We start from the raw sequence: 13,024 nt of genomic DNA, 5'->3' as shown, positions 1-13,024 counted from the left end.
GAATATCATCTGACAACCAAGGTCCCCGCATCCCTCCAACTCTGGCCTGTGTCCCAGGACAGCGTGAAGTGTACATGGAGGAATCAAGATTCAAGATTCAAGATTCAATTTATTTGTCATTTGGACCCCTTGAGGTCCAAACGAAATGACGTTTCTGCAGCCATACATTACAAACAAATAGACCCAAGACACAACATAATTTACATAAACATCTATCACATCGCTGTGATGGAAGGCCAAAAAACCTATCTCTCCACTGCACCCCCCCCCCCCCCCCCCCCCCCCACCCCCCCCCCCCCCCCCCCCCCCCCCCCCGATGTCGAGTCAGAGTCAAAGTCAAAGCCCCCGGCTGGCGATGGCGATTGTCCCCGCGGCCATTAAAGCCACGCCGGGTGGTGCAAGGTCGCACACCGGGTTCTTGGTGTTAGAGCCCCCGGTGTGCGCTCGCAGAGTCCCGCGGCCATTCCAAGCCGCGCGGGCGGTGATGTAGGCCCCGCTCCAGGAGCTCTTCAACCCCGCAACTCGGGCAGGAGAAGTCACCGTTACGAGAGCCCTGAAAAGCGGTTTCCCTCCAGGGACCCCCGGGCTCCCGGTGCCGCCGTCCACCAGACCCGCAGTTGTAGCCTCCGAATCTCCGGAGGTCGGGCCGCAGCAGCGCTCCAACACCGCTCCACCCGCTCTGGACTCGGCCAGCTCCGCGACGGTGAGGTGAGTCGTCGGCACCAGAGCCCCCGGTCTTCTCCTGTTGGAGGCCGCTCCTCGTTGCTGCCCCAACGACAACGGAGACCCGACAAAGAAAAGGTTGGGTCACCCGTGCAGGGAGAGATTAAAGGTTACCCCCTCCCTCCATCCCACCCCACCCCCCCCACACACACACCCCAACAAAAAATAACAAAAACTACATAAAAACATAGACAAAAAATAATAAAAACGCGGACGGGCTGCAGAGGCCGCTGCTGACGAGAGTAGCGCCGCCTCAAGATCTGGAGAGCGTTGAAGTCCGGACTAAGTCCGAGTCAGTTGATTCAATCAACGTTTTGGGGACTCTTCAATGTCCCCAAAGCTTTGATTGAACCAACGGACTCAGGCTTAATCCGGACTTCACTGCTCTACAGATCTTGATTCCTCCATGTGCACTTCATGCAATCTCGGGAAAGCAAATCAAGTCAAGTCAAGTCAAGTTTATTTGTCACATCAACATACGAGATGTGCAGTGAAATGAAAGTGGCAATGCTCGCGGACTTTTGTGCAAAAGACAAACAACAAAACAACCAAACAAATTATAAACACAATCATAACACACATATTCTTTTACATAATAAATAATGGGAGGAAAAACGTTCTGTAGAGTTAGTCCCTGGTGAGATAGGCGTTTACAGTCCGAATTGCCCCTGGGAAGAACTCCTCCTCAACCTCTCCGTTCTCACCGCATGGCAACGGAGGCGTTTGCCTGACCGTAGCAGCTGGAACAGTCCGTTGCAGGGGTGGAAGGGGTCTCCCATGATTTTGTTTGCTCTGGAGTTGCACCTCCTGTTGTATAGTTCCTGCAGGGGGGTGAGTGAAGTTCCCATAGTGCGTTCGGCCGAACGCACTACTCTCTGCAGAGCCTTCTTGTCCTTGGCAGAGCAATTCCCAAACCAGATGGTAATGTTCCCGGACAAGATGCTTTCCACCGCCACTGCGTAGAAGCACTGGAGGATCCTCGGAGACACTCTGAATTTCCTCAATTGCCTGAGGTGGTAAAGGCGCTGCCTTGCCTTACTCACGAGTGCTGAGGCGTGTGATGCCCATGTCATATCCTCAGAGATGTGGACTCCCAGATATTTGAAACAGTTCACCCTATCCACAGGATCCCCATTTATCCTCAATGGAGTGTACGTCCTCGGATGATGTGCTCTCCTAAAGTCCATGATCAGCTCCTTCGTTTTTTTGATGTTCAAGAGGAGGCTGTTAGCCTGGCACCAGAGTGCTAGATCAGCCACCTCCTCCCGGTAGGCCTTCTCATCGTTGTCTGAGATCAGGCCCACCACCACAGTGTCATCAGCAAACTTAATTATTGAATTGGAGCTGAACCTAGCCACACAGTCATGTGTGTACAGGGAGTACAATAGGGGGCTGAGGACGCAACCCTGGGGCGATCCTGTGCTCAGGGTGAGGGACTCCGATGTATTCCCTCCCATCTTGACTACCTGGGGCCTGGCGGTGAGAAAGTCCAGGACCCAGGCACACAGGGAGGTGTTGAGCCCCAATTCCATTAGCTTCCTGGCCAGTCTGGTGGGGACTACCGCAGTCAACATAATCAAAGCTTGACCCACCCCGGTCATTCCTTCTTCTCCCCGCTCCCATCAGGCAGAAGGTACAGAAGCATGAAAGCGCACACCTCCAGATTCAGGAACTGTCAAAATGTAGAAATACAAAGAACTGCAGATGCTGGTTAACACAAAAAAGGACACAAAGTGTTGGAGCACATGGATTGGTGACTTTTCGGATCAAGACCTTTCTTCAGATTGTTACAGCTTAGGTACTGCTTCTTCCGTTCTGTTATCAGGGGGGCATAGTGGCGCAGCAGTGCCAGAGATCCATTTCCATCCTGACTATGGGTGCTTTCTGTATGGCGTTTGCACGTTCTCCCTGTGACCACATTTCCCCAGGTGCTCTGGTTTCCTCCCACACTCCAAATGCATACAGGTTTGTAGGTTCAGTGGCATCTGTAAATCGTAAAATGTCCCTAGTGTGTGGGATAGTGCCAGTGTGTACGGGGTGATCACTGGTCAGCACAGACTTGGTGGGCTGAAGGGCCTGTATTTACATTGTACCTTTAAATTCTGAAGCCTAAAGTTCTGAATGGTGCTTCCATAAGCTAGGGGACTTGCTGTCGGATTTACCTCCACACCATTGGGACATTTGGCTGTGTCTATGGAACCGCTACGCTGCAATGATGAAAACTATATTCTGCCCTCTGTATTATTTATTTTGCTCATTATCTGTACTTGAGTTTGATTTGATTGTATTTATGTATAGGTTAATCTGATTTGATTGGATATCATGCAAAACATGAGCATCAATGCTACCAAAGTGGGAATGGTTGAGACCTTCAAGCTCCTTGGCATTAATCTTACTAATGGCCTTGCGCGGACAGCCACATTGATGCGACAGACAAGAAGGCACACAGACACCTCTACTTCCATTTGGTGTGTGTCCAATGACTCCTAATGAAAATAGACACAAGAATCTGGAGTCACCCACTCATTGGAACTTTTCCCAATTCCATAATGGCTGTCTAAGAACTTGGCCCTCTTCAGACCTGGCGTCTCTCTGCCGTCAATGGAGTTCACCTCCTGGACCCACAACTCGTAGACCACCGCTCTTTCCTGAAGCGGATATCAAACAGCTGTAAACCGCTGGCGGGACTGTGGTAGAATGCGCTCATGGTCAAAGTAGCGAACGTGGTTGTTTACAACATGGTATCTTGATCCACATGGCACGAACTGGAGGGGACCGTAGGTTTGAAACTTTTGTTGAGGTCTTAGCCAGGCGTAGTTGGGATCCGCCTGGCCCGCTGAGTTCCTCCAGCACTCTGTGTTTTTTGTTTGGCTCTGGAGTTGAAGGTGGACACGAGGGGGTTGGGGTGGTTCAGCGGGACGGGCGCCGGCTCTGGGGAGAGGGTGGCGTTTCGGGTTGAGACCCTTCTGCAGACAATCACAAGTACTCTCACCAACGAGAGTTCAGTTCAGTCTGAAGAAGGGTCTTCTCTCCAGAGTCACTACCTGTCCCGCTGAGTTACTCCAGCTTTATGTCTAACTTCAATTTCAAGAGTTAAAGTAAAAACACAGAGTGCTGGAGGAACTCAGCGGGCTAGGCGGCATCTGTGGAGGGAATGAATTAGCAGTTTCGGGCCAGGGTTCTTCTTCAATAGGAAGAAACTGCAGATCAAAGATACTACAGCAGATGCTAGCATGATATTCTTCCAATTTAAATCGTAATTCGATTTTATTGTATTCCTATTTTCAATTTTTTGTGCCTGATTATTTGGCGGCCAATCAACCCCTGTCTCTAAGGGGGTTGCGTCCAATCACCGACCAGATTCCCTTAAAATTCCCATCCAATCAACAAATCGGTCTCCTCCCGTCCAATCAGTCGCCGTCTCCAAGGGCATTGTGTCCAATGACATAATGCGCTGGTCACTCAGCGACCAATCAGACACAGTCTCCTAGGGGCCTTTTGATCAATCGTCGACCTGCTTCCCTCACCGAAGCAGACGATGGCTGCAGCCAACACACAGGGAGAGGGAGAGGGAGAGGGAGAGGGAGAGGGAGAGGGAGAGGGAGAGGGAGAGGGAGAGGGAGAGGGAGAGGGAGAGGGAGAGGGAGAGGGAGAGGGAGAGGGAGAGGGAGAGGGAGAGGGAGAGGGAGAGGGAGAGGGAGAGAGAGAGAGAGAGAGAGATATGCAAGAAAGCAGCTATGACATATAATACACAATAAACTATATGATAAATACACAATAAACAAGTTATGCGTTCTTGTACTCTTACACGAGTATGACCGCACATTAAAAAATGCCCACCCCCCCCCCCCCCCCCCCCCCCCCGTTCCTTTCCAACCTCAGCCTCACGGACCTTAGAGTACCCCTAGTTCCTAAAACCAATTTCCATCACTGGTTTTGGGTCAGAACCCTTCTTCAGACTGAAGTGGAGGTGGAGATTGCGTGATATTTGCATGATTATTTGCATGTTAATTATTTGCATGGTAATCACTTACATAGTCATAGAATCATACAGCACGAAAACAGGCCCTTCGGCCCAACTTGTCCACGCTGACCAAGATGCCCCATCTACGCTTGTCCCACCTGCCTGTGTTGGGCCCATGTCCCTCTAAGACTTTCCTATCCATGTACCTGTTCAAATGTCTTTTAAATGTTGCTATAATATACCTGCTGCAACTACCCCTACTGACACCTCGTTCGATATACCCACCACCCTCTGAGTGAAAAATGTACCCCTTTCAGGTTCGTATTAAATGTTCCCCCACTCACCTTAAACCTATGTCCTCTTGTTTTTGATTCTGCTACCCCAGGGAAAAGACCCTGCATTCAGCCTGTCTATTCACCTCACGATTTTATACACCTCTGTAAGATCAGCGTTCAGCCTCCTGCACTCCAAGGAATAAAGTCCTGGCCTGCCCAACCTCTCCCTACTGCTCAGCCTCTCAAGTCCTGGCAACATCCTCGTAAACGTCTCTTTCCAGTTTCAGGCCACCTTACACCTATCGATATTACCTCAGCTCTTTTTGCTATTCGCACTAAATTTATTCGTGCTAAATTTGCCTCAATTATTTATCTTCCTTCCCTTTTTCCTCTTTGCTATTTTATCGTTTTCCACTTGCATTCTTTCCTGGGGAATCTCGAAGCCTTCCCTCTTCTCTTTCCAGCCAAGCCTCCCACTTGGACTCGAGCCAGCACGTTTGCAGAAGCTTCTGACACGGGCCCCTTTGATGTGCGTTGCTTCTCCTCGGCACTGCAAGATGCCAGCGTTATGTCCTTACCCTGCAAGCCCTGCCTCTTGATGCCACCTCACCATCTGGCAGCTGTGGCACCAAACGTGCCAACAAAGGGCAGGTGACCACGGGATCCTCTTAGAGATTGTCATTCTTTGTCAGAATCCTCTGGGCTGAGTTCCATGTGCTGACTAAATATGATGACCGAGAAAGAGGCACACAAATAAAAAGCCGGTTGCCTCCACAACGCTGGCTGAGCCTCCACTCAATCTGACTGCAATAACATTCCAGACAAGAGTCCACACAAAACTGACAGCAATGTACAGTTTAGTTGGGTTTCGTTTATTGTCACATGTACTAAGGTACAATTAAAAACATTTTGTTGCGTGCTAACCAGTCAGTGAATAAAATACACATGATTACAATCGAGCCGTCCACAATGTACAGATACACGATGACTTGAATAATGTTTAAGAAGGAACTGCAGATGCTGGAAAATCGAAGGTAGGCAAAAATGCTGGAGAAACTCAGCTGGTGAGACAGCATCTATGGTGCAAAGGAAATAGGCAACGTTTTGGGTCAAAACCCTTCTTCAGATGAAGTGAATAATGTTTAGTGCAAGATAATGTCCAGTAAAGTCCGATTAAAGACAGTCCGAGGGTCTCCAATGAGAAAGATGGGAGGTCAGGACCGCTCTCTAGTTGGTGATAGGATGGTTCAGTTGCCTGATAACTGCTGGGACGAAACTGTCCTTGAATCCCCAGGCTCATCCCCGGGATGGTGGGACTGTCATATGAGGAAAGATTGGAATGACGGGGCGTGTATTCACTGGAATTTAGAAGGATGAGAGGTGATTTTATAGAAACATATAAAATTATACTAGACCAAGTGCAGACCCGTTGGGTCTGCTCCCCAAATGGTGTGATCCCCCAACCCAATATTCCACCATGCACCCGTCTCCTCCAACGGAACTGAAGCCGTTCCCAAATGTAAGATTCCAGCACTCCCCTGCCCCCCTCAGCAGTGGATTTAAAAAAAAATCCAATTGCACCTCCCCTGCCTGCTGCAGCAGTGAAAAGTTCAGAGTGTTCCTGTCTTGCAACTTTGTTTTGAAGTGTGTTGGAAGCTGATAGGAAGGAGCAGCCATCAACGAATCAAAAGGCAGAAAGGCAGCCGGACGGCAGCCGGTCGGATGGCACGAGAGTTTTATATATTAATAGAATAATAGAATAGATAGATAGATAGATAGATAGATAGATAGATAGATAGATAGATAGATAGATAGATAGATAGATAGATAGATAGATAGATAGATAGATAGATAGATAGATAGATAGATAGATAGATAGATAGATGGATAGATAGATAAGGACTGGATGAGTTAGATGCAAGAAAAATGTTCCCAATGTTGGGGGAGTCCAGAACCATGGGGCACAGTCTAAGAATAAAGGGGGGGGGGGGCATTTAAAACTGAGATGAGAAAAAACTTTTTCACCCAGAGAGTTGTAAATTTGTGGAATTTTCTGCCACAGAAGGCAGTGGACGCCAAATCACTGGATGAATTTAAAAGAGAGTTAGAAACAGCGCTAAGGGCTAGCGGAATCAAGGGATATGGGGAGAAGGCAGGCACGGGTTACTGATTTTGGATGATCAGCCATGATCACAATGAATGGCGGTGCTGGCTCGAAGGGCCAAATGGCCTCCTACTGAGCCTATTTTCTGTTTCTCTGTTTCTAATCTGGAGGTGTGCATTTTCACATTTCTGTACCTCTTGCCTGATGGGAGAGGGGAGAAGAGGGAGTGACCAGGGTGAGACCTCTTCTTGATTATACTGGTGGGCTTGCTGAGGCAGCGTGAAGTGCAGGTGGAGTCAATGGAAGGGAGGTTGGTTTTGCAGGAGGATAAGTCCAGATTTTTTCACTACATTTGTAACGTTTACACACATACTGTATATTTCTATGCCACCGATTACGAAAGAGCATATTAATCCTGCGGGTGAGGTAGCATCTATGGAGAGAAGGAATAGGCGACATTTTGGGTCGAGACCCTTCTTCAGACTGATGTTGACCTGAAACGTCGCCTCTTCCTTCTCTCCATAGATGCTGACTCACCTGCTCAGTTTCTCCAGCATTTTCGTCTGCCTTCGATTTTTCCAGCATCTGCAGTTCTTTCTTAAGCATATTAAACCTGCCGTTTCTTTCAGATGGCTGCCGTGACTGTACAGGATCGGGCACGTTCTGGTTTTTGGATCTAATTTACAGCATTTGCAATTTAAAACGCCACTTATGCATTTGCAGGCGGTTCCATAATCAACAGAGAAGCTTCTGTGTTTCTTTTGGCTTCGGAATGTTACATTGTAGGAAGCAACCAGAGAACAAAATGAAAGTACTGTAGTCAGCTTATAAACTATCCCACCCAAGATTCACAGACTCTCCTGCTGTGAAAGGCAGCCACTGTTTTCGATTGAGAATCCACCTGTAGACAGGGACTACATGTGAGCATTTACAACACTGATGTTCCTCCACCTTGGTCAGTTCCGCAGCACATTTGCCTCAAGATAAAATTTGCAAGAAGGAGGATGAGCGGTGATCTTACAGATGTGTACAAAATCATAAGCGGAACAGATCAGGTAAACGCACAGAGTCCTTTATCCAGAGAAGGGTAATCAAGAACCAGAGGACATGGGTTTAAGGTGATGGGGGGAAAGAGCAGCCTGAGGGATAAAGTATTTACACACAGGGAGGTGGGCGTATGGAATGAGCTGCCGGAGGAGGCAGTTGAGGCAACATCATTTCACACTATTTAAGGCAATCTCACAAGATTTAAGAAACATTTAGACAGCTAGATGGATAGGACATGTTTAGAGGGATATGGGCCAAAGGCAGGCAGGTGGGTCTAGTGAAGGTGGGACATGTTGGCCGGTGTGTTCAGGTTGGGCCATAGGGCCTATTTCCACGCTGCATGACTCTATGACTCTATAACATTTAACGTGATTTTGCAGAAACAAGGAACTGGTTTAACAAGGACAGACAGAAAATGCTGGAGTAACTCAGCGGGACTTGTTCTCCACGGATGCTGCACGACCCGCTGAGTTACTCCAGCATTTTCTGTCTTTCCGTTTGTCATTTTGTATTTAGTGCTCTGGTCTCTGATAGAGCCATACAGGCATACAGCAACGGAGTACACACTCTGGTTTCGCATTGCCCTCCTTTGCATATTGCCCCATGTTTGAGACTTCGCCCCTCCTGCACACGCTGGATCGCACCCGCCAATGATTTAGCAGATGCGCGGTTAAATCTACCACCAGACACAGGGGTAGCCATTTAAGTGTCACAAACGCGCGCCCGGCCAGATTCTCACACTTGCAGGCTGCGCCGATCGTGTCTTGGCCGAGGATGCAGGCGAGACCTGGGTTTCATGGTCAACCAGGTCATTGAAGGTAGCGCAATCACGTTGATCGCGTGGAGTCGATCTACTGTCGGGGCGTTGTTTCATGGCGTTGAGGCTGGCAGCTAGACGTGCATGAACCTAGACTGCAGTGTTCGTGGCTTAGGCGGCGCGGACCAGCACCTATTGTGCACCGTTTGGTCTCCAAATCGAGGAAGGACACTCCTGGCTTTAGCAGGCGAGTGCAGAGAAGGTCTCGGACCCGCCGTCCTGGGAATATCGATGTCTATGGACATCTCGCAGACTTGACTTCGTCAGCTCCCCCGTAGTACGTCTCTCGAATTGAGTCCCTGGTTCCCGATCCTAAGAAAGTCCATAATTCGGCTCCCCTGTGCATTATCTTTGTCATGGCCGATCTCGACAGTTGTGATCCCCAGCACCAGGGGTCACATGCTTCTCTACTTAAGAGCTTGGGTCGCCGTCTCATTTTGTTGACTTTTTTCACACATCCTGCCTGGGAATTCCTGATCAACCTTGCAACAGAGTGTCTTGAGGCACCCAGTAGACATGCGACATTTAAGAGCATGTCCTAGATGTGGGCCCTTGTGGCTCGCTCAAGCCGCAATCGCGCGCTAGCGGAGGCAAGGGAAACCCTACTGCTGTGGAGATTAGCCATCACAATTGCCTGCGTAACGTCAGGCCGCGGGGCCGAATACCTCGTCACACCTGGCACTAATTCTAGTTGGTAGCATGAGCCAAATGTCCCTGTACGGGGGGTGTGTACACGGCACAAAGCTTACTTACTAGATTTTCCACGCGTGGTACGCAGTGTATGAGCAGTCTATGACACCAGAGTCATGCCACTAGTTCACACGTTGAGACATTCTGGGTTTCGGCTACGGGATCCCAGAGACACGAGCGCCTCCCCGCCGCCCGTAGTTAAACACTCCCATGGTCCAGCCTCGCTGAGAGCATTCATCTACGGCTGTCAGCTTACTCCTTGCTTTGCCCACTCTCGTTAGATATGGGCTGGGCGCGAGGAATTCGTGACTCCCCTACTTTCGCTCCCCCCCCTACCTCTCCTTTTGCCTTAGCCGCCATCGCCAGACCAGTTGCTATACTTGGCGGTGTGAGTACCAACAGTGGTAACCAGACGCTTGTTCCCAGCACGGAGTCATCAGTCGGCTACTCCGTGTTCAACATGGCTTTCCGAGTTCAAGCCACGAGGGTCCCAGCGCTCGATCCAACTTACCCCGCTTCTGGCAGACTGTTCCGTCTTACACATTTTCTTGTGTGCAATCATCGCATTAGAGTATTACGCTTTAGACACGTCATCGGAGATGCTTGTCTCCCCGTAGGACAGGCCCAGCGGCAAAATGTCCCGCTCATGGGATCCTTCACCATGTTGGTGCGGTCTTGCGGGCATCTCAGCCCACAACAGACGGAGTCGCGAAATGAGCGAGCCTGCATCCTAGAGCGCATCATCCCCGACGCTTGAAAGACGACGCGAGGCGTGTAGGCGCGGAGCCAGCGCCCATGCTGAGCTGTAAGTGCTGGACCTCCTCCTGTACGGGCCACCCCCTCGCTTTGTCTTTTCAGTCGCTGTTTCATTCGTTGTTTCATGACGCGTCTGCACACCGTCAGGTTAACTCACGCGCGTCTAGAGCTTGTCACGAGTTCCACCTCTCGTTTTCATTACCTGAGTGGTTTTTGTTACACAGAGTCTAGTTCCCGCAGTGCCGGTTTTACTGTGCGCATCCGACGCGCAGGCCACTGAGCTTATGTCAGGGGGTCGTTATGCATGCTGCGTACCTGTGGTCTCTGTCGACGAAGTGTGGAAACGTGCAGGTTCCTTAGTAGTTAGAACGCTACCGGTCCATTGGAGCCGTTTTTACCACATCAGCGTACGTCCACACACGTTTATTGTCATCTTCACGTAGCTTAGATTTTGTAAATGGGCCCTTTTGAACAGGGGCGAGCTGACTGCTCCACCCTGCTTTCACTCAGACTCGGTTACGACGATGATAACTGAGCACGGAACTACTGCGCGCGCCTGTCGGCCGTATGAGCTATATCAAACTCTCGATTGCAGTCAGTGCCCTTATTCCCCGTTTTACTTGTGGTGGTCCAGCACGGTACAACAGGCTTCCCCACAGTCCCTAACGTTCGCCTTCCATGTGGTCGGCAAGGTCACCTTTTTATTTAGTGCTGGGAGTTACAGTTGCCTGGTTTCCCTTTACCAGGCATCGAGGAGACCGTCCGCCCATCTTTCCTTGACCCAGCACGGGGTCTGCTCCTTGTTTTTTTGATTCGTGTTGATGTGGAGAAGTTGCTCTTTACGATTTTTTCTATTCTTGTTTTTTCTTCCTTTCTCCCTTTGGGATTGTACGTAGTCAGTCATTCGGTGTGGTCTGACGAGCGTCTGTGGGGTCTTCGAGGCCTGTGTACGATCACTTTTCTTCAGAGCTCCATCTCTATCCCCACAACAGGCTTTTGTCTGTGGTTTTGCTGTGTGAGCTCTACTCGGGTCTCTGTTTGATGTCTTCTGCTTTTGTTTTTGTATTGTTGGCATCAGCTTCGCTCCACTGTGTGCCATGAATCGTACGCATTAACTCTGAGGACATGGACTTCAGATCCTGCCTGTTAGTGTTTTAGCGCGCCTAGTACGCGGTTTACCGGTTGTTACTCATCGGGATTTTCAGCAGGTAATTTTCTCTATGTCTATGAGCATTGTGTTTTTTTTTGACTACTGTTTTATCCGAACTTTATTATTTTTGCCGTTATTTCATATCGTTTGTAATTTTAATTTTTTTAGAGTGCCCTTCGTCTTGTGATGAATATCCTGATATAAAGTATATGAATTCCTATTGTTGTCCTTTATTGATTGTTTGTCTTGTTTTTATTTTGACTGATTTTGGTTGCGTTCGCTTCTTTTAAATTTTTCTGTTTTTGTTTTCTTTTTTAATTTTTTGTATTCTTGACATTGTTAATTTTACTGTTTTTATGGTAGTGTTTTTTTTATAAATTTCTGAGTACTGTTGTTTCCATACTTTTCCGTACCCGTTTTATAGGATTTTTTTGATTGTTAAATTTTGAGAGATGCTCATGACAGTGTAGTAGTGTATGTCCTAAAAGACGAGCCGTTGATGCATTGTGTACCCTGTGAGATGTCTGTTCAGCTTTTAGCTCAGTTGTATACCCCTACATACTCTTTACTGGTGCTTACTATAGATAGATCTGTATTGAATCAATACGCCGTCACCTAGGTGTAGAGACACACGCATCTGCTCCTGCCATTGAGTTAGCCACGTCAACACCAATGTGGGCACAGACAGCGTCGATGACGGTGCACTGAGATCATACCCGACCAAGTCGTAAACAGGAACACCACCAGCAGACGTCGGCACACAATGGAATCACACAATGCTATGGGACAGGGCCGACCACGGCCCTAGGGCGATACATACTGGGCGCCATCACACCTCGCTCCTCACTGCCTGTGGTCACCACCATGTTGGGAGCGACTCACCGAGGCAGGACAACGCTTCAATCGAGACGTTCGACTGCCTTACCTCTAAGAGAGGCGACGGCACAGGGAACGTGTAGCCGTACAGAGAAGCGACGCCGGTCTAGTAGAGACCCCCCGATCTTGTGGTTGCACAACGAGCGGGCGCATCTCGGAGAGAACTCCTCTTTGGACGCGGCATGTGGGAAAACTCCTGGAACAAGCTTACCATCGATCACCCATTCACACCAATGCTATATTAATCTACTTTCTCATTCACCCGTCAAACTCGGGGACCTGTACAGTGGGACCCATTCATTCAGAGGGCGCACTAATCTCACGAAGACAGTAACGATCAGGGTCTTGGTGGCGGTGACTCAGAACACGGTCAGACGCCGCGGGAAACGCGCACAAAGCCGCACGAGAAACCCACGTAAGGTCCACAGGGCGAAATCAACAGGCAAACAACCACTACCACACCAAGAACGACCAGCACCATGGTATGATCAAAGTCGGGTCAGCTGGCAGTTACGAGCAGCAGCTCTACCACTGCGCCACCTGTCACGTCAGCATAGAAGCGTGCTTCCAGTCTCGCTAGATTTGTTCAATGAGTGGTTGCGTCAGTATCCCGTGAAAAACA

This window comes from Leucoraja erinacea, chromosome 1 (assembly GCF_028641065.1).
Source record: "Leucoraja erinacea ecotype New England chromosome 1, Leri_hhj_1, whole genome shotgun sequence".
In the NCBI taxonomy this organism is placed as follows: Eukaryota; Metazoa; Chordata; class Chondrichthyes; order Rajiformes; family Rajidae; genus Leucoraja; species Leucoraja erinaceus.
This window is presented reverse-complemented; position numbering follows the sequence as displayed.